The following is a 26398-nucleotide window of genomic DNA, read 5'->3' as shown; positions in this document are numbered from 1 at the left end:
TTTCGTAAATAACTTTTTTTTTTCTTGGTCATCGTTTCGGGGACAGACAGATACCATACCAGGCCAAAGAGAGAGAGAGAAAATAATGTAGAGAAAGGCGGGGAGGTTAACCAGAGGTAGTTCCGGTTGGCTACTCTGCGCAGGGGGAAGGGTTAAGAGGGATAAAAAGAGAAACAGAGTAGAAGGGGGACATAGAAAGAAAGGGAGACAAAGTGAGTATATAGGCGTAGTCAAGAATGCTCGCTCATCAAAAAAATGTCACTTCTTGTGGCTGGTACGTGTGGAAGACGTAGAGAGGACGAAAGCGGGAAAAGAAATACTGTCGGACTGTTACATATTAAATAGAATAAATAGATCGGCTGAATGTGCCACAAATTGGACTTATGGAAACGCCCGGACTAAATCAACAAACAGACTAATCCCGTGAGGCGCTTATTGCGTTCGTCTCCACGTTGTGTTAATCTGGGCGACGTGCTAATATTGGCGCCTGATGCACTTCCACGGTGCTTCATAGCTCATATTGCGTTGTTTGTTGACCATCAAAACAAAAGGCGACGCCAGTAAGATAATGCAATCTAGGAAACTGAGTGGCAGCAACTTCCTTATAAACTTTGTCGAGGGATCAAATACATGAATAATAACTGCATTGCCATTGCCAAAGATGTTGCAAACAAATTCTTGAACGCTACGCAATGTCAATAAAAGTAAAATACTTATTTTGTCATAAAAATGTACTCGTATGAACCAAAAATTGTGCGCGAAATAACTAATATCAACGCTCCCTGGTTTTTTGTCTAGTTATTAAGTAAAAAAAAAAAACATCACAGAAACTTAAGAACTGTATCAGTTCGAAATAAGCAAGGCAGTGCATGCCGCTGATATGAAAAATGTAAAGGCCATGAAATGGAGGGGAGGGGGGGGGGACAAGTTGAGGACAAATATTTTTATGAAACTTTGGCATTCAAGAACCTTGTTTACATTTTGGTAGATATGGAACGGCCAAGAAAAATCTCAATCACTCTGTCCTTCGTTCCAATGTATTGCGCAGGAGGAGCTGTCACCGGTCGTGTACTGTGAGTAATTGCACCGAAATTATAGTCGCAACAGAGAGCACATACATAAAGCAAGAGTTATGCAAAATATACGAGTGCATTAGCAATGCGAGAGAGAGAGAAAGCAAGGACAGGAAAGGTAGGGAGGTCAAACAGAAGAGTATCCGGTTTGCTACCCTACACTGGGGGTGGGGGAAAGGGGAATATAAAGAAGAAGAAAGGGAGAGAGTAAGCACAGAGTACGTGTGGGAGGGACACTATGCACAGGGACACTATAAACGGTCTCTTAAACCGGTGTACCTCAAGTATTGCAATAATGCACGATTCGCTTTTCGTGCCAGTGACGGGTGTGGCCACGGTCCGAGTATTTTAGCAATGCGAAGATACAATGTAACATACTATTGCGAAGTTAGAGCTTGACAAAGGGCAAGAAAGTGTCACTGGAAACAAAGTTCATGCATGCATGCACCAAACCTCGCAACAAGATATTTAAATATACGTATAACTCTCCAATAAATCTACGTATCTAAGAAAACGTCACAGTAAATAATGCGTCATATAAGGCCAATAAACATGTTGCGCAATCACAGATTCACAGGTAACCGAATCGTAAGCCCCCACCCCCTCCACTACACTTTCACTCGCACACACAGCATGCGGCGCGCGGTCACGATGTTATCGGCCTTCAAATTTATACAGAACATGACGGCGACGGCAGGAATGCGCCTGGACTATCCATGTATTTGCTATAGCAATTATATAATAAGAGTATCCAGCAAGTGAAGCGTCCCGTGGCCCATTACTTTCCGCAAAAGAAGTAACAAAATCGAATTTTCACCATGCGACCATTCACTGCGCCGCAACAATGTCTTCCTTTCTATTGTGGGGCGGGGGCACCGAAATAAGAAAAACACAAAGGAAAGCATGTTGGCCACAATCGAATGCCTACTTTGGGCACCTAACATGATCCGTTATATCATGATTGTTAGCACAAGAACTCAAGTAAAAAAAAACAGAGAGAGACAAAAGGAAAGGAGAGACAAGCTCTACACTTACAACTGTTTATTCCGACAACAGAGCATCCTATATATACACCAACATACACATGCGCAAACGCATAAAGCACACAAAGAACGCCAGTCAGCCTAAGGCATTGTTATCACTTTTTTTAAATGCTTAGCAATCCCAATTCCGAATCATAAAACGTACAGAGGTTTAACTCACGCAAGCTAGACCAGTGGTTTGGATATGGTAGGCCTCTAACAATTCACGTGCGGTTTTGTTCTTGCTTCTGCCTAGGATCCTGGCATTAAAAAAACAGATCCTGACATTGCGCAGTCAAGTGCGCAGTCGTATACTTCTTTAAAATACTTCCGTGCTCTCCAATTCAGTCGTTGACGCAGCGCCCAGTTTACCCAATGTAACACTTGGCACAGCTGAGAGGAATCAGATAAACTACTCCAGTGGAGCAATGCACATAACACTTGACGTGTTGTTCTGTACAGCCGTTCGTAGCGCCACCCGTGATTCAGGGGCAGAGACGGGACAGCTTGTTCGGGGCGGAAAAGAGCTCAGGTACTCCATACCTGTTCGCCATTTTCTTAAGGTTATTTTTTATTTTTTTTATTTAGTCATACTGTCAGCACAAGCCAAAACAGGAGTTGCGGTTACATTGCTGTCATCAAACTAGACATAGTAGATGTTTAAACAATTCAATACAAAACAATCAGGCTAGGAAGGCACACCATATAAACAAATATGAAGCAACAAAGAACATCAGTTACAATGAGTAAGTTATAGCACTATATGGGTCACAAAAAAAAAAAGGAACGCGCCCTGGCTAACCATGTGAAGGTACGGGACCACTTGTGCCTTTTTTCGAGCGTTACGCTCGACTTCATCGCACTCCTTAGGCTCTTTGTTGCCTTTCAACTTCTGGATCAAAGTTTCGCTCAATGACATCAACACCGAGCGAGGGCAGCCGGCTTTTAAAAGCCGCTCAACCTGATTGTCAAAACTAACTTGATCCTATGATGACACGATTTTTTAAAGCGCAAACCCCAGGCAGGTTGTTGCAATCCGTCGTTTTAATTTTCTAGTGGGCGGAATCGTATGATAACCGCTCCTTTTTAGCGCGTGATAAGTAGAACCAACAAACATGTTTTAAAAACGTCCTATTTAAATCTGAAAACTGCAGCACGTTGTCAACCGGAATCTCGTGGGTAAAAGATACTCACTGCCATGAAGTTTAAAAAATGCTTAAAACCGCGCTGATTTCATTATTGTGAGTTGAAGAACACTGGTCATCCAAAGGAAAGAAAAAAGGTCTACATATCTAAAAGCTTTTATCACATGCGTGTTATTAAAACAGTTGTCAAGGGTTATATTCGTTCCGGAAATAAATATCTCACATAGCAGAGGGGCTAGGCACGAACCAATACATGTGCCCTTCTTTTTAAAATATAGCTGGTTGTCAAAAAGAATAAAAGTACTTTTGAGATAGCATTCCAATAAGGCCAGAAAATTGTCAAAGCTAAGACCAATTGCGTTTTAAAATACCGGTTCACCAAGTGCATCGATGCGTGCTTTAATACGAACAAACAATTCACGATGCGGAATAGAGTAAAATAATACTTCTAATCCACAGAAAAGCCAAAGCCAATCTTATGGTTGACACGAAAAAAACTGATGATATCGTAGGAACTAGTAAAGGATCATCGACTTTGAGTTGCTTGAGGCAATTCAACAAAAATCGGCTATCCTCGAGTTGCCGAGTTCCACGTTCACTAACAATGGTCCTTAAAGGGGTATCCGTATCCGGGTATCCGGGCTTGTGCGTTTTTCTACTAAAAAAAACGCAGCGAGCGAGTCATTTTTGCTTTTTTCGATGCATTTTTGCAGGTTCTTTCGGCTGTTGTCTTCGCAGAAACGAAGAAAATGTTTCCTCACGCGTGATGCCCGGACTTCTTGGGGGGCGATATTCTTGTTAATGGCTATGACCGCTTTTTCTGTAAAAGCACCTTTAGGCAAAATGCCCAAGCCGCCATCTTTATCTGCTTGTAGCAGGCACAGGTCTTTCTGCTTGAATTAGCTTACAATACGCTGAATTGAACACTTTTTATCGCTACTATTGCGATTCGCAGCTCTTTTGTAAGGACAATCGGCGCCCTCAAGTAAACACCTTTCACGCAGTTCCACTTCCGCTTTCGCCGCCATACTTATATTCTCTGTAGCTAGTTCATGCGCTGTTATTTTTGGTTCCATTTGGGCACCTAATGCGGCTACCGAAGGAATATCGAAGAAAACGTGATATGCTTGGTCCACAGGGAAGCATACGCATACTGCTCGGCATCCTACACCGGCGAGACAAGATTATCCGGAGAGGTTGCGCTCAAGTTAACGCGTTACAATCCGTCGAGTCGCCAAAGTGATGGCGGCGAGCGACAATTGCTTCTTTCTCTCGTCTGCTAGCCAAAAAGGGTCCAAAACTATGCCAGGCCAAAACCCACTCGGCCAGAGAAAAAGGAACGCTGACCGAAGTGCACCGCGCGGTGGTCGGGGCAACACGAGAAAAGCGCATTCGCTCTGGCTGGCTCTGGCAGCCCGCGGGTAGCGAGAATATGAAATTTGAAGAAGCTCAATTTGTCCTCACGAATAAAAGTAAAAGTAGAAATAAATAAATAAGAACGTAGTTTTCTTCGCTGGCTTTAGTGTCTTGACATTGATGCTTTGGCGCAGGTGAAAAATATGGTGATATTCTTGTCTGTGACATCACGGCACAAATGAACCACTACAACGCTTTGCCTCATCGCACCTTGCTGTGTGCCTTGTCAACTTCTCTGATAGTGTGTTTATTTGGGTCGTCTCGTTATATGATCCGACGTACGATTTTAGAAAAGTCAATGTACCTTTGGCGTCAAATGTTTAGAACAACATTCAACCCACAAAGTTCCAGATTGGAAAATCTAAAGCGCGACTTTGGAAATGTCAATGCACCTTTCGCATCAAAAGTTTATGAGAACTTTCAACCCATAAAGTTTCGGAATTGAAATCCATGCGCTCCGTAGATGCCGTGGCCTCCACGAGATGCCCCGACGAGCCCGCTAACCATCAAAAGCCCTCGAAACATTGTGCTTGGCTGGGACTCCTTGCGTTATGCGCCTCTAGGTACATGGGAGTTACCACGAAATCCAGCCCGAGTGCGCAATGTTCGCGGTGAAATATTTTTTTGAGCATGAAAGACATAAAATCCTGAATGATTTCCGGCACCGGGGGTTGTGTTATTGGGCGGTGCAAGACTTAACGAACCCGCCGTGGTTGCTCAGTGGCTATGGTGTTGGGCTGCTGAGCACCACTCTGGACGCAAGGACACCGACGCCGACGCTCTCTCCCGCTCGCCAATTTCATCTGGTGTACACAGACTTTGCCCACTCAACTTTTTCCTGTCAGAACTTGCCATCGATTTCATGTGCTCTTAGCAGAACAGACCTGTGGATTTCTTCGCTACTCGCCGTGGTTGCTCAGTGGCTATGGTGTTGGGCTGCTGAGCACGCGATCGCGGGATCGAATCCCGGCCACGGCGGCCGCATTTTCATGGGGTCGAAATGCGAAAACACCCGTGTGCTTAGATTTAGGTGCACGTTAAAGAACCCTAGGTGGTCGAAATTTCCGGAGTCCTCCCGGCGTGCCTCATAATCAGAAAGTGGTTTGGGCACGTAAAACCTTACAATTTTTTTAAAGACGTAACGAAAAAATTTCGGGGGGGGGGGCTGAATCCACATAAGAACCCCTCCCCCCCCCCCCTCCCCTGCCTACGCCCCCGATATATATCCTTTCTGTGAGCGAAAAGGCTCGAAGAAACGAGAGCAAGGCGACGACCTAATAGCTGAGCAGAAGGAGATGATGGGATGTTTCCACTCTCCATATACGGAACCGTTACCGAGACTTACTTCATACGCGGAAGCAACACCGTCTTTCGAACTTACAAATTCAACTGTCCCTACTCCCCTCTTCTTTTCTTTTTTGTTATCGCCGAAGAATTGTCTCGCTTCTTTATAAAAAGCTGCGCACCGATTTGCGGAACTAAGGAACGCTCTTTTTCTAAGTACTTTTTCTAAGTACTCACCCGTCCGGAGAAATGCGCATTCGAATGACGTCACTACCCTCAACCGGCGCAAAGCGTTAGGTAAACGTGCCGAGCAGTGATAGGACGAAAATACGTGCATCCCTCGGTCTTGATGAAGAGTAAAAAAAAAAAAGTTAATTTTGCAAAAGCGCGACGCACGTGCGAAGACTCCAAGCTTTAGGCTCAGGGCCGCGTTTCATTTCTCCTCCCGCTGCTCGCGCTCTCATATTCCGCGGTCCCAAATAAACGCAGGCGCGCGTAATGCGCCGCTCCTTCGGCGCCTCTCTCTGTGTTTGGACCGCGCTGCACGCTGACGTCAAACGGCGAGCGACCTTCCTCAGCTGAGGCCAGTGCGGGAGCCCCTATTGGTGAAGCCGCAATCTAGCCGCTGCTGCACAAAGAGGCGGCTGTTTGGCAAGTATCGACCCACACTGCGCGCGCACACTCTGAAAGTTCGAGCTTATTCACTTCCGCCCCCCCTCCCCTCCCCCCGCCTTTCGTTAAATATTTCTTCCATCTTTCTCCCTTACGAAGAGAAGCAAAGAGATGGCGGGAGGGGCGGGGGAGAGAAGGGTGACGGGAGATCAGCAAAGCGGATTTCGTGTTTCTTTCTACTCCTAATTGGAACGGCACGGATAACCGTGCGCGGAGACGAAATGCAAGATGGTGGAGCTACGAGAGGAGCGGGAAAAAGCGGAACACTCGCTTTGCAATACGCCCACTTCGCCTAAGCGTACTTCGCAGCACATAATCATGCGAACAGTGAATTTGATGTTTGGCTGTTGCCGTTCTCGTTCGTCGTCGTGGCCGCCATTTCTCTCTATCTCTCTCTCTTTCACTTTCAGCATTTTTTTTCTCGTTCCTACCCAGCTTTCCTCGTTCCCTGTCGCGCGAATTCATCTCCCTTGAACATCCAGGCATCTTTCCGACCATTTATTCGTTCACCAGGTCAGATAAAAGCTGGACCTGCTTTGAAGTTCTGCGAATGAATACTGGTAAAAACTTTCGAGCGCAGGGAAAGACCCAGCTTTGGTCCCGCTTATAAGCGCCGGTTTTTTTCAGTGGCAGGGACTGCAGTGGTTAGTAATTGCTTGCGACCAGTCAGTCAGTCAAGAACTTTATTGAGGTCGTGAGGAGGTTTAAGCCGTTGGAGATCGCACGCGGGGAGTGCGGAAATTTTTATTTCTTTCCTTTCCAGCGCGGTGTAGCAATGGCGATTGTGAGTTTGTAAAAGCCTGTTCGAGCCAAATACTAGAAGTTGCCTTACCTGCCTGTTTTATAGAAAACAACAACAAAGAAAAAATATATAAAAAGAAACAGATAGTCACAAAAAAAATCAAGTATTATCGGAAGAAGCACTCGAGACGACTTGCTTTCACCAATACGAAACGATCTCTGAGCTTGTCTGTCGCGGGATCGAATCCCGGCCACGGCGACCGCCTTTCGATGGGGGCAAAATGCGAAAACACCCGTGAACATAGATTCAGGTGCACGTTAAAGAACCCCAGGGGGTCGAAATTTCCGGAGTCCTCCACTACGGCGTGCCTCATAATCAGAAAGTGGTTTTGGCACGTAAAACCCCATAATTTATTTATTTTTTAGTTGAGTTTTTCTGCCTGACTGGATTTTATTATCCGTAGTTAACCTGCAACGTGCTGAGACTTTGCTTCTGCTTATGTTCTAGTTAGGTCACAATTTTGGCGGCCCCTTTTCTGATGACAAAGAATGAATAAACGGCCAGAAAAGGAAAATGTCACCTTGCCGACACTGGTCACGGAGCGCGACGTTTGCACGTGCGTCTTTGGTGGGAAGCACAATGCCAAGGAGATCCTACCATGTATAAAAACATTACCTCCGGAAACAGAGAGTCGGAGAATCCGCAATCAGAAGTGGTGCTAGGACGAACAAGTGTTATTTCAGCACTTTGTGCCTTAGTTTCTTTTCCTTCCTTTTCTTTTTGTTTTCAGTCAGTACTTACTCGCTGGATTTCATTTTTTATTATCGGGATAGCCGGCGCTTTGGTGACTATTTTGACCAGGGCCAAAAGATTTAGAAAACAACAACACTGCAGCGATTTGCTTCCTGGCACAAAGGGATCAATCAGTGCAAGTAACGACGAGCAAGACGTACGTTATTAACCCGTTTTAATGCGCTGATAACATTGCTTTGCTTTTTATCATATGCACCTTTAGTACACATATTGCAGCACCAGGAGATTGCTGTGTTTTATTTTCAATTTCTCCAGCAGACATTATCAATCTTTACAATCTCAGTTTGTGCCCTCACTCATGCTGTTGCGTTCCAGATATTCAAAACTCGGCGTTTCAGCTTTCAGTGTTCAGAAATTCAGCGTTTCTGTGTTTATCTTGGCTACGTTTCTCCGTCTGTCCCCTTGCTTTCTTTCTATCTCGTTCAGGGTGGGAAACCAGAAATACCCCTAGTTAATCCCCCGGCATTTCTGTGAATCCTTTGTAACTTATTTTCTCGATTAAATTTCTTATTTTTCTGTTTGTTCGTTTGTTTGTTTGTTTTTGGTGGGGGGGGGATCTGGCTCAAGAGACAAAAGTTTTTTTTTCTTACATTATTTTTCCTTTTTTTTAAAGGGGGTTTAGTTGCTTGCAGGGAGTGCGGAGTAGCGTGCGACATTGTTTGTCTGTAAAGTGGTGCCGGTAAACAGCACGTACTCTTTTGATAAATTTTGATATCGTGATTTTGATATCATGATTAGTTTCTGAGCAGGAGGAGGATGGCGCTAGCTGTGGGCGGATCTAGCCTTGCAGAGGCATGCCGACAATTGTTCCGCCCGAGCGTCTCACTTTAACCCTCGGGGATTAACATGCATGAGGATAGATAGTTCATCGCAGTTACCACTCGACCAAGTTCATCCCGTTTGTACTGAGGCTCTGTCTAGTGGAATAAAGGACTGGTGCCGTGGAGTGTTAATTGCTAAACGTCATCACTCACTGCATTGGTCGATGTGGTCAAAACACTTGAGGAGGAGCCGAAAAAACCTTTCTCCTGAGAATCTAGTGTCCTTGCGGGAAGATCGCTACATCCACAGCAGCGCCTGTTCGTCTGTTGTCAGAGAAGTCACCGCGAAATTCGCGCCCACGCAGTGAAAGTACGCTATACAGGACCACAGCCTGCTGTTCAACGATGCCTTGGAACGGGATTAGTCAACAATCTACGCACGGCTCCATATCGTCTCTTGCTTTTCTTGTCCGCCGCGGAATTCGAGCCAGTGCGCTATCACGCGCTTGCAGTGCACGGCACCCAGCGCTGCGCCCAGGGGAAGCTTTGCACGACTCCGTCAAGCAGCGAAAAAATGTCGCCGCAAACCAAGATCGGAAGGCGGCAGCGGGCTCGGCGACAGCCATTTATTTTCGGCAATTGCTAACGCATGGCGCACCCGCTTCGTCCGCCGAACGCTTTTGGCGGCAGAGCTGTGGCAGCGCCGAGCGCACGCCTGCTTCCGCACCCACGGGAGGAGGCCTGTAATTTATCTCGCAATAAATTACCGGCGCCGCTTGACGGCCATCACCGCGATCTGGCTCGAAGTATGGCGACCAAGCGGGCGAACGCGGCACGGTGAAAACGCTAAATGCCAGCCTCCGAGATATGCGTGCGCAAAATCTGCAGTATATCAAAATCAAAAGATGAACGAGAGATCTATCCGGCCTAGCCGCGGCGGCCTAGCTCGCTGGTAGCGGCACAAAAACATATCCTTCCTCGCGCCGTCTGGCATTTTGCGGTGCCTCGGATAGTCCGCTAAAAACAAAAGCGACGGTATTTCGCGGGTGGCTACACACACAATGGCAGCGTTCCAGGGTTCCACGTACGGATTAAGCCGGGAATGCATGCTAAAGGCACAGACAAAGTTTGAAATGCCGCGAGCTGTCGAGGCGCTAGACTGGATTAAAGCCGTCATTCAGCTCGACCTGGATCCACCAAACTCGTAGAAAGGCTTTAAGGGCCAGCTGCATTTTGCGGACGTCTTGAAAGATGGGACAGCGCTTTGCACGCGCTTATTAACAAACTTCATACAGGTTCCGTGACAAAGATTAACTCAACGAAACCACCACTCTAATAGAGGAATAACTAGGAGATGTTTCTCAAGGTCTGTGAAAGCTACGAGTTCAAATTGCACGACCTATCCCAAGTGGACGATTTGCACTAAAAGGGAAAACCTTCACATGGATGTCAACTGCATGTTTGAGTTGGGGACCTCCACCACATATCCCGTTTAGTGAGGTTAAAAAACACAGTAGCAAAACTGAATCACGAAACAAACTCATTATTGGGCGAACCTGTGCCCATAAAACACGTTACACTCAAAGCACAACGATAGCGGCGAGCACAGTCAGCGATCGCCGAAAATCTGATCAGCAGGTCAAGCGCGTCGGCTTTTATACATAGCTCGTCGAAGGCTCCAGCGTAATCGCTGGTGCCCGCGTGCCTTCTAGAAAGTAGTACACAATTCGCATCACATATACAATCAAATTACAAAAGGTTCGGTGACAACAGACAACGCTTAGAACTATCGATAACATTCGGGAAGGAGGAAGGAAGGAAAAAGTGGAGAAGGAAGGCAGGGAGGTTAATCAGTTTAGCCTAACCGGTTTGCTACCCTACACATGGGAGCGGGATGGGGAGGATGAAAGATGAGGAGAAGGGTTAGAGAGCACATAACACAGCACACACATCGTTGCTTACAGTCTGTCACTCTTGCGCGGTACACTTCAGATACATACAGGCGCGTCCTGCACCAAGCGAAAACTTATAACATTTGTGACCTGGTGAAAAGCGGTCACCAGAGAAAGATTAAGAAGTATGTATGTCGATGCCCCCTTCTTAAATGTATCGTCCCGACTATACAAACATAACAACAGAGCGAAAAACAAAAGCACACTTAGTAAAGAAAAAGTAACAAAGTAACAAAGAAACCAAGTCCCAAAGTTCGTTAGCGCTGGTAGAGCGGCTTAAGGCGCACAACACTGACTATTTCAGGTTGTGAGCTGTCTGGCACGATCGCATAGTCCAGTGCGCCAATACGTCGTATGGTCATGCAGGGCCTGAAATAGCGGCGTAAAAGCTTCTCACTAAGTCCTCGTCATCGTATCGGGGTCCAAACCCAAACACGGTGGCCAGCATGGTATCCCACGTAGCGTCATCGCAGATTTTAGTACTGGCTGTCGGTCCTCTGCTGGTTCTTGATGTGCAGGCGGGCGAGCTTTCGGGCTTCTTCGGTGCGCTGGAAATGTGGTAGCATCGGTGATTGCTCGGCGGCCTGTGGTAGCATGGCGTCGAGAGTCGTCGTCGGGGTCCTTCCATAAACCGGCTCGAAAGGCGTGATCTGTGTTGTTTCTTGCACCGCCATGTTATAAGCGAAAGTTACGTGGCGAAGGATCGCATCCCAGGTCTTGTGTTTGACGTTGACGGACATGGATGACATGTTGGCGAGTGTCTTACTCAGGCGTTCTGTAAAGTCATTCGTCAGCGGGTGTCAGACAGTGGCCCTGTGGTGTCTCGTCTGGCTGTATTGCAGGATGTCTTGAGTGAGCTCCGCCATAAAAGCAGTTCCTCTATCGGTGATGGAGCACCATGTCGTAACAGGATGCTATCAACGAAGAATTTCGCCACTTCGGCCGCAGTCCCTTTGGTTAGGCTTTCGTTTAAGCGTATAGCGGGTAACGTAGGGGGTCAGACACGGCAAGTAGTGCTTATATTGTATCTTTGATAGCGTATGGCAGAATCCGAGGTGGTTAGCGGTCGGATCGTCATGTACGGCGTTCATGACGATCTCTTGCACATTGACACGCATACTTCTATCTCTGGTGACCGCTTTTCGCCGGCTAACGAATGTTCAACGTCGTCGCTCGGCACAGGATGCACCTGCATGTTTGAGAAGCATCTCGAATGGTGACTCATAATCAAATCATGGTGTTGGCACTTAAACCTCAGAATTCGATTTTGAAACCTGTCGAATGTTATCGATAGTTATGTCCCCTGTCTGCTGTCACCTAACCTTCTGTAATCCGATTGTCTGCGCGACGCGAATTGTGTAGTACTTTCTAGAAGACACGTGGGCACCAGTAGTTACGCTGGAAACTTAAACGAGTCGTATAAAAACCGACGCTCTTCACCCGGTGATCGAATTTCCGAAGATTGCCGACTGTGCTCCCCGCTATCGTCGTGCTTTGAGTGTAACCTGCTTTCTGGGCACAAGTTCACCCAATAGAGAGTTGGTTTCGCAATTCACAGTTCTCGCTACTGCGTTTTTCAACGTCGCTGCAACGTGACATCTGGTGGAGGTGCCCGTTGTGTAACGAAATCCCCTGCAAGCGCAAGCCGCAAGGACATCGTCAACGTCGTCATGGACCATCGAGCTAGCCGCAAGCTGCAACGATTACCGCCGGGGCAAGGACTTGTACTGGAGACTTCCAGGAAGATCAAGGCCAAGCAAAGAGCCGAAATGACAGCACCCGTGCCTCTGATCGTCCCACAACAACCAAGGGAGCCACCGACCTTTCGCGGATCATCGGCTGAATACTCCGAAAGCTCGCTGGGCATATACGAAATAGTCGCGACGTTCAGTAACTGTAACTGTGAGGACAAGTTGCGCCATGTGTACTTCTCCTTGGAAGATATCGCGAGGACCTGGTTTGAGAACCGGGACTCGACCCTGACGACATGGGGCCTGTTTCGAAACGGCTTCCTGCGGACCTTTACGAGCGCCACGCGCAAGGAAACACCAGAAGCTCTGCTGGAAACCCGAGCGCAGCTCCCGAACGAAAACGTTGCAGAATACACGGAAGATGCGGCCCGTCTGTTCCGGCATGTCGACCCGAATATACCTGAGAAGAATAAAGCTCCTTTCCTCATGCGGGGGGTGAAGCAACACCTGTTAGCCGGATTAATTCACAACCCACCGACAACCGCCGCGGAATTTGAGTCGGAAGCCGCGGCCATCGATAAGACGCTGGAAATGCGCACCAGACAATATGATGGTCAATGGCTACGCCGAAGTAAGAGGTCCAAGCACTTGGCACCAACGACTTGCGCGAGACAATCTGAGAAATTGTGCGCGAGCAGCTAGAGAGGATGTTCCCAAGGTCGCAGCCTCAGGTGGCCTCGATCGCTGACATAGTCAAGGAAGTACGTAAGCGGTCACCGGAGAAAGAAAGGAAGTATGCGTGTCGATATGTACCACGCTCTGGTAGCCCGCACGGGCCTTCTTTCGCGAGCCAGCGACAGTAGCAGCCGCGGAAAAAAAAAAACTATTAACAGTAGCGCGCGGCTGGGAGGTGGTAGCGCCAAAATGCCCGCGTGGTAAAAAGGGCAACCAAGATCGATGTTCTCAGTTCTGGCCGCCACGCGTCTTCAGTGTATTTCAAGAATACGCGCGTCTTTCTCTTGCGGATCCAGCGGCGTTTCCATGGAAATGAGCCGTTCGTGCACTGAGTGTGCTCGCGTGAAGGGCGCAGTTTCCCTCGCATTCGCCACAAGCCCATCACTGAGATTGTCGGCCCCGCCATCAGCGTCGACGAGGGGGTCGGACGAGGGGGCGCCATAGATCTCCGTCCGCTCCGCTGACTCAGAGCGCCCTGTCAGCGAAAGCGTCACTTTAGGGACGCGTGCACGCTTTCGCCCTCATGCCCACCTGGCAAGAAAGCACGAACAAGCTGATTGCAGTAATAGGAAGAGGTCTTGGTCCCCCCCCCCCCTTCTCGTCTTTCTTTTTATGTACGGCTACACCATGATAACGCTGCGTTGGGAGTTCATATGAATTCGTGTGGAATTACTGGAATTACTCTGACAGCGAGGGTTCCCCGAACAAGTGCATTATAGCAGTTCCTCGGCATTATTGCGCTTCGTCTATACCAGAACACATCTAGTAAAAACGCTCACTCTGAAAGCTGTCTTAGTTGCGGTACTATAGTGTGCCGCTTCTGCGAGCTTGGAAGTGACGAAAAAATTGCTGCTAAAAGTAGCCGGAGGGAACGGTGGCACAGTAGCAACGAGCCAAACCTATTTGTGGGAGCTTCTCAGAACGCAGACACAGCATAGGCTATGATGCAAGCCCTTCCGGTAAGCCAAAGCACTTTTTTGTAGTAGGTTACATTCAATAAATGTCGGGACCCGCTGGGGAGGCTTATGAGTATGCAGCGAGCTCATAACAAACCTCATGGGCTTGAGGCATCGATGCCGACTCGCCCGTGCAGCGGCTACATTACGACGGGGGTGGAATGCAACAAGACGCATGTGCTCAGATTTGCTGGTGAAAATTCGTTCGGTGCCACCCATTGGGTCCTTCAAAGTGCACGTGTAACTTTGAGGCGTAAAAAACCCTCAGTGAATTACACTGGCCAGAGAAAATAAAACAATAAAGCTGCCACAGCTATGTCTCATACAGCGCACCTGTAATTTCAGGGAAAACGATGTTTTGGCAGGAAATAAGATGTAGTGCTCAAGACGGTGTGTAAAACTACAGATTTCCTTTCGCACGTAGTTCAAAGGAACGCTGTGTGTGCGTGTGTAATTCTATATCTCTGTCCTCGTCGGGTCGCGCTGCACATTGTATAATGAACCCGTATTTAAGAATTACTTTTTCTATTACTTGAGCGCGTTCTCTTATCGGCCGGCATTTGGGCGCCCACCAAGGTAAATCCCCAATCGCCATGCCATGACCAATTGCAGACGGCGCTAACTTAAAAGAAGTTCAGCGAGCAACTTGCTCTTAGCCAACCATGAATCATTCATAGAGAGAACGACAACCACTGTTACGGTTGGCGTCTAGCACCCCCGTGAACCATGGATTCTCGACCACCATGCCTCATCGAAGCGAAGTGTGACTTCCTAATTCGCCGTGATTGTCTCGAGTGTATGCCGGTCTGGCGGACGCCCCGCAATGTTTACACGCCCCTTTTGTGTGTGTGTGCGACTTTAGAGGGACCCTTTCCTCGAACTGTAAAGCACTGCAGGGAAACTTCCGCGAACCAGCAACGCGCAAAAGAGAACGATAAGCATCTACCATCCCGGACCTGCGGCTTGGTATATACGGAGGCGGGACGCTCTTTCCTTGCTGAAGGCTTCGTATATACGGAGGTGGGACGCTCTTTCCTTGCTGCAGGCTTAGTATCTACGGAGGCGGGACGCCCATCTACACACCAGACTCTGTGCCTGTCACGTGACGTCGACGGGAGCAAGATCCCTCCCACGATTTTGGAGAGCCTATTTAAGGGGCACCGAAATGTACTTTTTATCACTTAATTCTCTTATTATCATCTTTCACCTACCTTTGAATAAGCTGTGCAAGTTTCGCACTAGAAATCGTCTCGTCCTTGCCTGGTCGCTATGGTCTACCGGATGCCTGCAGCATGCCGACAACGCCATGCTACCCAATTGTAACGCCGGCCGAGCTTCGATAAACAGGCGTCGCTACAACTCGGAAGCAGTACGGTACGCTATTCTGGAGTACGCAACACCACCTATAATTTATTTTATTGAATACTGATAAAATAACTCGAATCAACCGACAATACCGGGAATCACTCATCGAAGAGAGGACAGAACGTTCTAAATCGTTATTTATGGTTGACAGACTTTATTAGCTTGGCCCGTGTTCGCATTACTCATCTTACGTAGAGTTTCCCTTCATTCGCCACCGCTCGAGCACTGGCGACTCGTGGTATCAGTCAGCGTGACAGCGAGCCGATTACTGAGGCCATGACCAATAGCGGACAATCCTTAAGGAAGAGTCTTGGGAACAGAGGCGCTGGTTAAAAAGCCAAGCAGTTCATATGCTTCGTCACGCCAGACAGGCGTTCACGTATATATATCCTATAAACAAAATATCATATGACGCATATGCCACACATGTTTTGTATATGTTCTCATGTGATCGTAGGAGATTTTGGAAAGGGTATAATTCATGTGATGATCTTCCATTACTAACATGTCGCTTAGGTACGCGGCACCGGAAGCCCGCGGTCAATGTGGTGACGTGAGCGCACTTCCGCGATCAGACGGCCTCGCAGAATCATCATCATCCTTATTCTCGTCGTCGGCGTCATCGCTGTCGTTTTCGCCCACTACAGGACAAAGGCCTCTCCCAGCGAGGTCCAATAACCTCGCAGTCCACCCACGCTTAATAGCCGCTGCGAGCAATGTTTCTGTAAGCACACTGTGACGCATTTGTGTGCTACCAAAGCCACATCAAGTGTTGGAAAGCTATACTATTGCATTAGCGTGCGATGTTTCCACTGTGTAAACACTGCATTTGACAGCAGTCTTTCTCACTCAGCGTTTTAGTATCTGCTCACTGTAAAGGGTGCACCGCAATCAGCATGCTTGTACTGCGGCGAAGTAAACGTCCAGCAAATTGGAGAAGGATGGATGGATGGATGGATGGATGGATGGATGGATGTTCAAAAGTATGTAAACCCCAGCTAAGATGATGCAACACGCGTAGCCACCTGCAGGCTATTCACGAATAGCCAGCAGCAACGCGAATTACCGGGAGACCTCCATAAAACAGAGAGCACGCGAAACCGCCTTTGAAAATTCACTTTGCGGCAAGACAATACGGGGGAAAAAAAAAAGATAATGGAAGCGCGTGTCGTGATGTAAACGTCACGTGGGCCCCTAGGTTCCGATATGAGAGAAGGCAGGAGAATGTCTTTGCGAGTGCGCTTCTGCTGCAGCGAGAAGAAAACCTCCCATCCTCGCACCATGGTCTCGCAATATTTTGTTTCCTTAAATATCGGCTGCTACTAAATTGATTTAAAGATTGTGGTCGTAGAGCACTTCCTGGACGGCACTTCACTAAGTCCAGTCCATAACCAAAATTTACGATGAAGGCTGGTAAGAGCCTCGTTGAGATGGTGAATTTCAATGCTTGTGTAATCTTTCGTGATCAAACCGCAACTTTCACGCCGCTCACAACTTTTCAGAAACGGGAACGTTGTTTAGTTGAAAGATTAGAATCTAAAAAAATACCACTTTTCGTGTAACAGCCACAAAATCCAAGTGTAGCCACACCAATTTTTTCTGACTGACTTTGAACCCTCGCTGGCCCATCTTCAGCAAAGAAAACAAGGCTGTTTTTTTTTTTACATTTTACGGCGACCTGAACAAGCTTCATTTCTTATGTAACGCAGCCAGAAAAAATAAAGCACGTAGATATTTTAATGAATGCGAAGTTATAGTTAAGGTGTGCGATATCGCGCACACTGTGACGTGCTTGCATACGCTCCAACACACCTCGAGTTCTCTGTTAGATACCTCCAAATAGGATGAAATCTGCCTATAATGTTATAAGGAAATGAGTGACCGGTGGTGGGATCGAACCTCTCTTTTTTAGCACAACAGCCGAATGCTCTAACCATTGGTTCACGATCGCACGCGTGCTTCTCTTGTACCAAAGTCCCTCTTTGAAACGTTTGGCGCGTGCGTCACGTTCCAGTTACTCGCATTCTTCCTCGCGAGACTGCACTGCTTTCGGGTTGGGCCAACGATTTTCATCAGGCAGATACCTACAGAGTGTGTGAGGTCCACGTATAATGCTATCGCATTAAAAGAAAGAACATCAAGAAGAGACCGTAAGTCATGTTAACAGGCAGGATTGATGCATTATTGTGACTGCTTGGAGTGGGACGTATTCACGGGAGGGTAATAATGCAACTACATTGTGACCACTGTGGCGGATTAGTGGCTATGGCGTTGCGCTGCTAAACACGAGGTGCGGGATCCAATCCCGGCTACGGCGGACGTATTTCGAAGGGGGCGAAATGCAAAAACGCCCAGGTACCATGCTCTGTGTGCATGTTAAACACCCCATAGCGTTCAAATTAATCCAGAGCCTCCCACTACGGCGTGCCTCATAATCAGATCGGCGCTTTGGCAGGTAGAATATAAGAAAATAAATCGCAGTTTCTCGCGAAAGGCGAGGCATCAGTTGCGATAGCAAATTATTAGAAAGCCATACGAAGTAAGGATTGTATAAGGCGTATAAACTTGTAAACGCTCGCTTACTAACTAAATTAAGAAGCATGGTGTCAGCGCGCACAGGCAAACATGAACACATCACACTCGATGACCGCGGACACTCGCTGTCGAAACGCTTGTGTGAGCAAGCTGGCAGCAGCAGCGAGCTAAGTGACCATCGTGCTATCTATCGCTTCAACGCAAACTGAGCCGTGAGAACAGAGCACATGCTAAGTTGATTACCCAAACTATGCCCCCAAAGCAGATCGCATTCAAGATAAAGGCCGCGTGACTGCGCGCGGCCAGTTGCTGCCGAAGAACACCCCCCCCCCCCCTCCTCCTCTTTTTCTCCCGGTATGATGCGCGCGAGGAAAGACAGCGCGCTTCATCCCGATTTCTTCCCTTGCGCGCACGAGATTGAGCCGCTATCGTTGGCTTACCCTCGCAGACTTTCATTTGTACATACAGCATACGGCGCATGACAATAACGTTATCACCATTGCACTTTATACGAAACAGCACGGCGATGGCAAAAATGCGCCTGAAGTGTCCATATAATGGCTATCGCAATAAAGTGAAAAAAACATCACTGTTACAAGGCGCAAGAACAGGTGGACATAGCGGATTGAATGGTTAATATAGCATGTGTCATCTGGCCTCAAGCATGACTGAAATACCACGCTGCAACGACGAAGGGGTAACTACAAAAGTTGCAGCGAATGTCGTTTGATTACTTAGGGTAAATGAAGCCTGATTGCAAACACTTATCCCATACAATTTTGAGTACACTCTTACATTACGCACCGCCAGTGTTCTTCCTTTATATCTTTATTTGGAAGCATTAAAAAGTTTTCGGCAGCTCGTGTGGCTTTGACTCTTCAGCTGGGTCACTCCGAGTGGCGGATAGAATTTTCCCAACAAATCATAACGGTTAGCCTGTGTATTGCATTTAATTGCTTTATAAACAGGTGTTGCAATTGAAGATGATAAACATTGAGTAGAAAAAGAGCGGCGCCATCAGATTATCAACATTTGTGTGTTCGAATAAATGGGAGCAGCGGGGAATTTCACCATGGCGTCAGAAAATGCGCCAGGATATGAAGCCAGGAAATGCGGAAGGCGTGTCTTGAATTCTCTCACTAGCACTTGCCTTTTGGCATTCTTCCCCAAAGTTCTGACGACAAACATCTGCGTTTTTAATATTATTTAGAAAAAAAATTTCTTAACATGCAGGAGGACACAACACGACGCGCAACGCCGACGTGTTTTATTGCGCGTTTTGGGGTTTTCAACAATAGGCGGTGCGAGAAACGAAAGTCGAAAGAATGCGGAGAAAGTTCCTTCTTTTTTATTTTCAGAGCCTCCGAAAGCTTTAATGTGACCTTACGAAAGTAAAACAATCAAGAACAAAAAACAGCAAATGATGGTAGTTTCGCATGCCCATTATAAGCAAAGTCAATTCACATGCTTTTGATACGTGTTGCGCCATTTACACGAGACAGTCAGGTACCCCGAGCAGCTCGTGCACGAGTAACAAGTGAAACTATGATCATGTCCCTGCCACGATCATAGTTTCTTCCGCCACGGCTGAAGCAGTGGTGAAACTGTGAAACTGTGGGAGATCAAATGCGTGCAGAAATTAATTTTCCTACACGTATGGCACTGTTAAGATTGACAATGGTTCTATTGCGGTTGACGAAAACTTCGTTGCTAAAAAAATAAATTATGAAACCACAACGTATGAAACCGGAGGAAAGGTGAAGACGCTGGAGTAGGTCAGTGCCGCTCTTCGCATAAAAAGTAGAAATGAAAAACTGCGAGCTATCACCAGATGCCGTGTGATTACACAGGTGTGATGAAAAATTTCACAAATTTTAATCTCATATCCGGCTGCCTGAACCGTAATATAAGCGTTGGAAAATTTTTTTCCCGAGAATTACACAGGGGCTTCTTACGAGCACTTTTACAATATTTTTTTTATAAAGTTCTGTAATCGACAGCCGCCACTACACCATCCGAAAGTGACAGAGAAAAAGAAATCGCTTTTTATCCATGTGATATGTAACTGTCTCGTTTCATCCATGTTGAAACCGTTCTAAAGTTCCTCTGTGGAAAGCCTTCACAATAATGTGACAATATAGCGCCTTTCGCGCGTGTTTTGCGTGCGTGAGTGTCAAAATGGAGGGAAGGTTAAGAATAGGCTGAACTTTTCTTTACAGTTTTAACAAAATGACTTTAACGATCGTGAATTACTCGTCCCAGCAACTACACGCTGTGTAATAGCGGTGATGTGCACAAACGTAGTCTTAAGAAAAGGCCATCTCAAGGGCATTGCAATACGACCCAAGTGTCAACCGGCGTGACGCCGCTATCAGGAAGCAGATTCGTTCTTTAAACAAACCGTTAATGCCGCCAGTTGCACTAGCACACGAAAGACTCGGAGATTATTTATACATCCCCTAAGTGGCAGAGAGAATCGGTCCTCCACGATATGGTGTTTCTATACTTACGTATTCATGCTACGTTCGCTTTACGAAAACAAAAAATAAGCGGCAGCCTGTGTTGTTCTACAAAGGAAGTAAGTGTTGACTGTGCGTGCTTCGCTGCCGTTACGTCGCCTTTACTAAGCTCGCTCGCCCATTTTATCTACAAGCGCTCCACTCCTGCCGAATGAAGCGATGCTTGGAAGGCTAACACGGATGATATTTCCTGATGGACGGAAGTACAGAAAAGGAGTCGGCTCGCTCCACTCGGCAGCCATGCTTCCTCGTAAGACATATGTTGTATAGGTGGAAAGCTCGTAAGCAGATTCCCAAAGGAAGTGGCGCGCCCTCCACCATTTCCTTCTTTCTTCTTCCACGTGTCCTTTCCTGCATTTGCCCCAGCAAGATTACTTCCGCAGATCTCGGCCCTGCACTTTGGCACGGACGCCTGCGCCATGTAAAATTCACGACACGCTTATGGCTTCAAACTCGCTAGGATGTTTGAATTCGCAAGCATTTTTGCGGAGTTTGGAACTAAGCCGTGAACATTTTCTTAGTGCAGTACGTTAATGCTGCATTTCGAGAAATAATGTCACATCAGTATACTGTTAGTACTGTGTGTTTGTACATCGAGCAAACCTTTCTGTTGCGTTACAATTCCTCACAACTGCGCCAGACAATGAACGGCGCCTCGACTTTACCCAGGCAAGTAAAATATCAATCCCTCGTATAAGTGCGGCGTCGCCCCGCCCCCCCCCCCCGACCCCCTTACACACAAGCACGTTTTCTTTTGCAGGACCGCGCTTATTTGACTTCGTTTAGAGTGGCTGCATGAATCATTTAGGCGCAAGCGGGAAAACGGCGAAATTCCCGGAGTGGGGCGCACTCTAAAGAAGTAAAATATTCAGCTATTTTATGCTCTCCAGGCTGCTGCAGGTTTTCGCGCCTGGAGTCCGGTGACCTCGAGTGGCGTAAACGCCTGCTGCACGTGCGGTGACGTCGGCAGTCGGAATATGCCTTTTCCGGCTCTCTGCCATTTATAAAACATAATGCGCAAGAAACAAGAGGCCCAGCACGACGAGCAGCACAGGTATACGTAGGCGACGCCGTTCGCCGTTGGGAACTCTTTTCCAAACTGAAGCGCCGAAATCGAGTCTGTTTAGGCGCACGTTCACGTTCTAGTTTAAAAGCGCTTTCTGTTTCTTATTTTCTTCAAGGAAATTGCCAGAAACAACACGCTGTGGAACGGGCTTTTGGCGAGGTTCGCGCAGGAAAACATGCCCAAGTTTGCACACATCTGCAGAGAGAGAGAGAGAGAGAGAGAGTTTAAACGACACTAAGCGAAGAAGAAAAAGCGAAATTCGCGAATTGCTGCTCGGTTTTGGCGGAAACCTACTGAGCAGAGGCAATCCCGTGGATACGGCAGCCACACAGTGGATATCCCAGTACTTTGAGTTCTGTAGCGGCGGTGCTAACGTTCTTTTTTTTTTTTTTCGCTCGGCAGCGCAGTGCTCAATTATGCTGAATTTCCCAGCGCTCCAACATATACATCCTGTACTATCTCTAATCATTGGCTCTTAGACGTCAGGCTCTGAATAACTGGCTCTTAAAATTTACACACGATGAAGGGTAGTTGCGCATCTGTACTTCCAGATATTTCCACCATGATTAGATTACCACCAACTCATTCTCCAATTAAAGCTTGTTGAACTTCGCACACAAGAAAATATAATTACCAACAACAGAGAGCGGGAATATGAAAAGGCGCACAAAGACGAGAGGATTTGAAAGGTAACTTAAAGAAGTGAACGTCAGTCGGGGCCCATTCTGTCTCTTTGTTAAATAAATATACCGAAAAGGCCTGTGCTTCTATCAGTTAACACTGGTCATAGAGTTTAATTTCTCAAAGTGAATGTAGCATATTAGTCTACCCACGTAAGCACGAGAGCTTGCGTGCGGGGCTGCATAGTACTGTAGGAGCTTATTGTCTTGGCCCTTCACACGTTCCGGATATTTCTCGCATTCGTTGGGATCATGTGCCTTCTTAGAACAGCCACAGCGTTGAAACAAGCTACATTTTGACGCCTGTTTCATTGTCCTACATACATTAGAATACCTCTAGACGAGCAATTTACAAAACGAAAGTGGCCATAAACCCAGACCCCACGAAACCCGAATCAATATGAAGTCACGAGAGAGACGTTGTCTTCGGAAAGAAACGAAAAAAAAAAAGCAACAGATGAAACGAACCGGACTAAAATACCGACTGTGTTGTGCAGTGAAGGCGAAACAAAGATGCCCCGCGGAACCTTTTGATTGTGTAATTCAATTCTTTTTTCTCTCGCTTAAAACAAAACTTATTCTTTTAAAGCTTTCTAAATAAATCGGCACCAACGCATACTATACAACGTTTATTAGGTCATACTTTTACTTGGACTGCTACATCGTAAAGATGGAGTCACAAATACAGACAGAACATTTTTTTTCCATTCGGACATTTTTTTTTCGTTTTTCCATTTCACTGCAACAGAAAGCTTAGGCTTTATTTCTTCTCAGTGTAATTTTATCATCCAGTATACACACAACACATACCAAGCACATGTTGTGAATATATTCCTCGTGAAACAATTAATTTTTTCTCGAAGAAATGTTCAATATGCGGCAATTGTTGATTTTCTCTCATGACTAAGATAGTGTAAATTAGAAGAAAAATGAATAAACTACAATAGTCACGAAAGAGCGCCGCCTGCCGAATAAAATAAAGAGATGTAGCGGTAATAAGCCACAGCAATATTTTGTATAATTATTTTTCTCCCCGACATAGTTACACTTCGAAGCGCCCTCACGGCATCACAAAAAGAAAAAGAAAAAGTTTGACCATGAAGAATTCTCTGGTATAATTAGTTTCCACATTGAGGTAAAGTAGTATGATGTATTTCATCTGAATCGGAGATGGTCGAAAAAAGACTTAGAACCCTCGAGATAGAATGACCTCTCTGTCTCTCTCTCTCTCTCTGTATATATATATATATATATATATATATATATATATATATATATATATATATATATATATATATATATATATATATATATATATATATATGCCTTTTAATTACCAAATTACTAGTGCTAAGGCTATGAGTTATGCAGAATGTATATAACTTCATTGCAGCTCGGCTCCAATTACACTATTGGGACACACACTTTCACGTGATACATTGCAAGTTAGGTAGTGAAATTTTTCTTGATTAGTCAACATCACTGAGCGATTTCTATTGCATGCTATGTCTGCATGTTCAAGTAATCCAGCTTACATGACAGAATTACGACGTTAACTTTATTTTAATTAACACAAGTTAATCCGTATGTGTGACATAATAATAATAATAATAATAATAATAATAATAATAATAATAATAATAATAATAATAATAATAATAATAATCAGCAGCAGCAGCAGCAGCAGCCTGGTTACGCCCACTCCAGAGCAAAGGTCTCTCCCATACTTCAACTACGCCGGTCATGTGCTAATTGTGGTCATGTTGTCCACGCAAACTTCTTAATCTCATCCGCCCAACTAACTTTCTGTCGCCCCCTGCTAATTGGAATCCAGTCCGTAACCCTTAATGGCCATCGGTTATCTTCCCTCCTCGTTACATGTCCTGCCCATGTCCATTTCTTTTTCTTGATTTCAACTAAGATGTAATCAACTCGCGTTTGTTCCCTCACCCAATCTGCTCTTTCCTTATCCCTTCACGTTACACCCATCATTCTTCTTTCCGTAGCTAGTTGCGTCGTCCTCAATTTAAGTAGAACCCTTTTCGTAAACCTCCAGGTTTCTGCCCCGTAGGTGAGTACTGGTAAGACACAGCTGTTATACACTTTTCTCTTGAGGGATAATGGCAACCTGCTGTTCATGATCTGAGAATGCCTGCCAAACGCACCCCAGCCCATTCTTATTCTTCTGATTATTTCAGTCTCATGATCCGGATCCGCGGTCACTACCTGAATCAAGTAGATGTATTCTCTTGCCACTTCCAGTGCCTCGCTACCTATCGTAAACTGCTGTTCTCTTCCGACACTGTTAAACATTACTTTAGTTTTCTGCAGATTAATTGTTAGACCCACCCTTCTACATTGCCTCTCCAGGTCAGTGAGCATGCATTGCAATTGGTCCCCTGAGTTACTAAGCAAGGCAATAGCATCAGCGAATCGCAAGTTACTAAGGTATTCTCCATTAACTCTTATCCCAAATTCTTCTCAATCCAGGTCTAAGAATATCTCCTGTAAACACGCTGTAAATAGCATTGGAGAGGTCGTATCTCCCTGCCTGACGACTTTCTTTATTGGGGTTTTGTTGCTTTCTTTATGGTGGACTACGGTGGCTGTGGAGACGCTATAGATATCTTTCAGTATTTTTACATACGGCTTGTCTACACCCTGATTCCGTAATGCCTCCATGACTGCTGAGGTTTCGACTGAATCAAACGCTTTCTCGTAATCAATGAAAGCTATATGTAAGTGTTGGTTATATACCGCACATTTCTCGATAACCTGATTGAGAAATGTGCAGAATATAACCAACTTACATACATACATACATACATACATACATACATACATACATACATACATACATACATACATACATACATACATACATACATACATACATACATACATACATACATACATACATACATACATACATACATACATACATACATACATACAAAGTGCGATGTGTGGGCAAGATCTAAAGAAAGCTATTGCTTTAAAAGCGTTTGCAGCTCATCCACGGACCCACGGCTGAAAAAGGCGGAGCACGCCGTTTTCACTATCGGGATCGCAACGGCGGGCCCCGTCGGTTATTCCAAATATTGCGAGTACGTCTGGTATAATCGATTTCAGCGATCATACCAGACGTACTCCCAATGCACTCGCGTATGATCGCTGAAAGCAAGCCATGTTACAACTTTGAGCCTATAAATGAGTGCAGCACAAGCGAAATTCCCAGATAAATTAGTTCGATAGTTTTAGCATGATGACGTGCATTAGAGAATTAGGGAGCTTTAGGGCGCATTAGGGAGCTGGGAGAGAAGTAAGTGCTTTGACAGCGACTTGGAAATGGAGAAAATATATTGCCGCCGAGCCGACTATATCCTTCTAAATGTTAGACACAAACTAAATAGGAGCATTTTTCTCATTAAGAGAACGGGATCATGCTGCGCACTAGCATTTCGTACATACATTGAGAATTAAAAGCTTTTTTTTTTTATGGCCACGGAAAACCCTGCTGTTACATTTTGTCCCGTATACACTATAATTGCAAAACGAATAACGGTAACGGGAAGCTAGAGAGAAACCAGCTTGCTGCAGTGTTTACTACTCGAATTAATCTGAATATAGGGAAGCATGACGCTCAGAAAAGCCCTTATAGGCGAGGCTACCGAACGTCTCTGCATTGCAATCAACAGAAGATGAACACCCTACACAACCCATCTGCTACGCACGATTATATTCAAAGGCGATATTACTGTCACTTTGTGCGATATTGCTGTCACTTGAGCTAAAAAGGACGTGCCGCAAGAAGCCGAACAATAAGTCTCGCTCGCTAGCTGACGAAACAAGTGACTAATAGGCAGATATTACTGAATTGGCGGTAAGAAGGTTGTGTTTTCGTTAACACACTTTTCCGATGAAAGCGCTTTATTATTCCCGTACTTTCTGTCTGAATGAAACGCACGGTG

The 26398-nt window shown here is 46.1% G+C and overlaps 1 protein-coding gene across 4 annotated transcripts in view; it reads right to left on the bottom strand.

Annotated features, from left to right (window-relative positions):
* The window catches only part of LOC139048715 (uncharacterized), a 293534-nt gene that overhangs the window by 144556 nt on the left and 122580 nt on the right, over nt 1–26398 (bottom strand). The window lies entirely within an intron of this gene.

This window comes from Dermacentor albipictus, chromosome 1 (assembly GCF_038994185.2).
Source record: "Dermacentor albipictus isolate Rhodes 1998 colony chromosome 1, USDA_Dalb.pri_finalv2, whole genome shotgun sequence".
NCBI classification, from domain to species: domain Eukaryota; kingdom Metazoa; phylum Arthropoda; class Arachnida; order Ixodida; family Ixodidae; genus Dermacentor; species Dermacentor albipictus.
The sequence above is the reverse complement of the archived record's forward strand: the minus strand, read 5'-3'. Positions and strand labels throughout refer to the sequence as shown.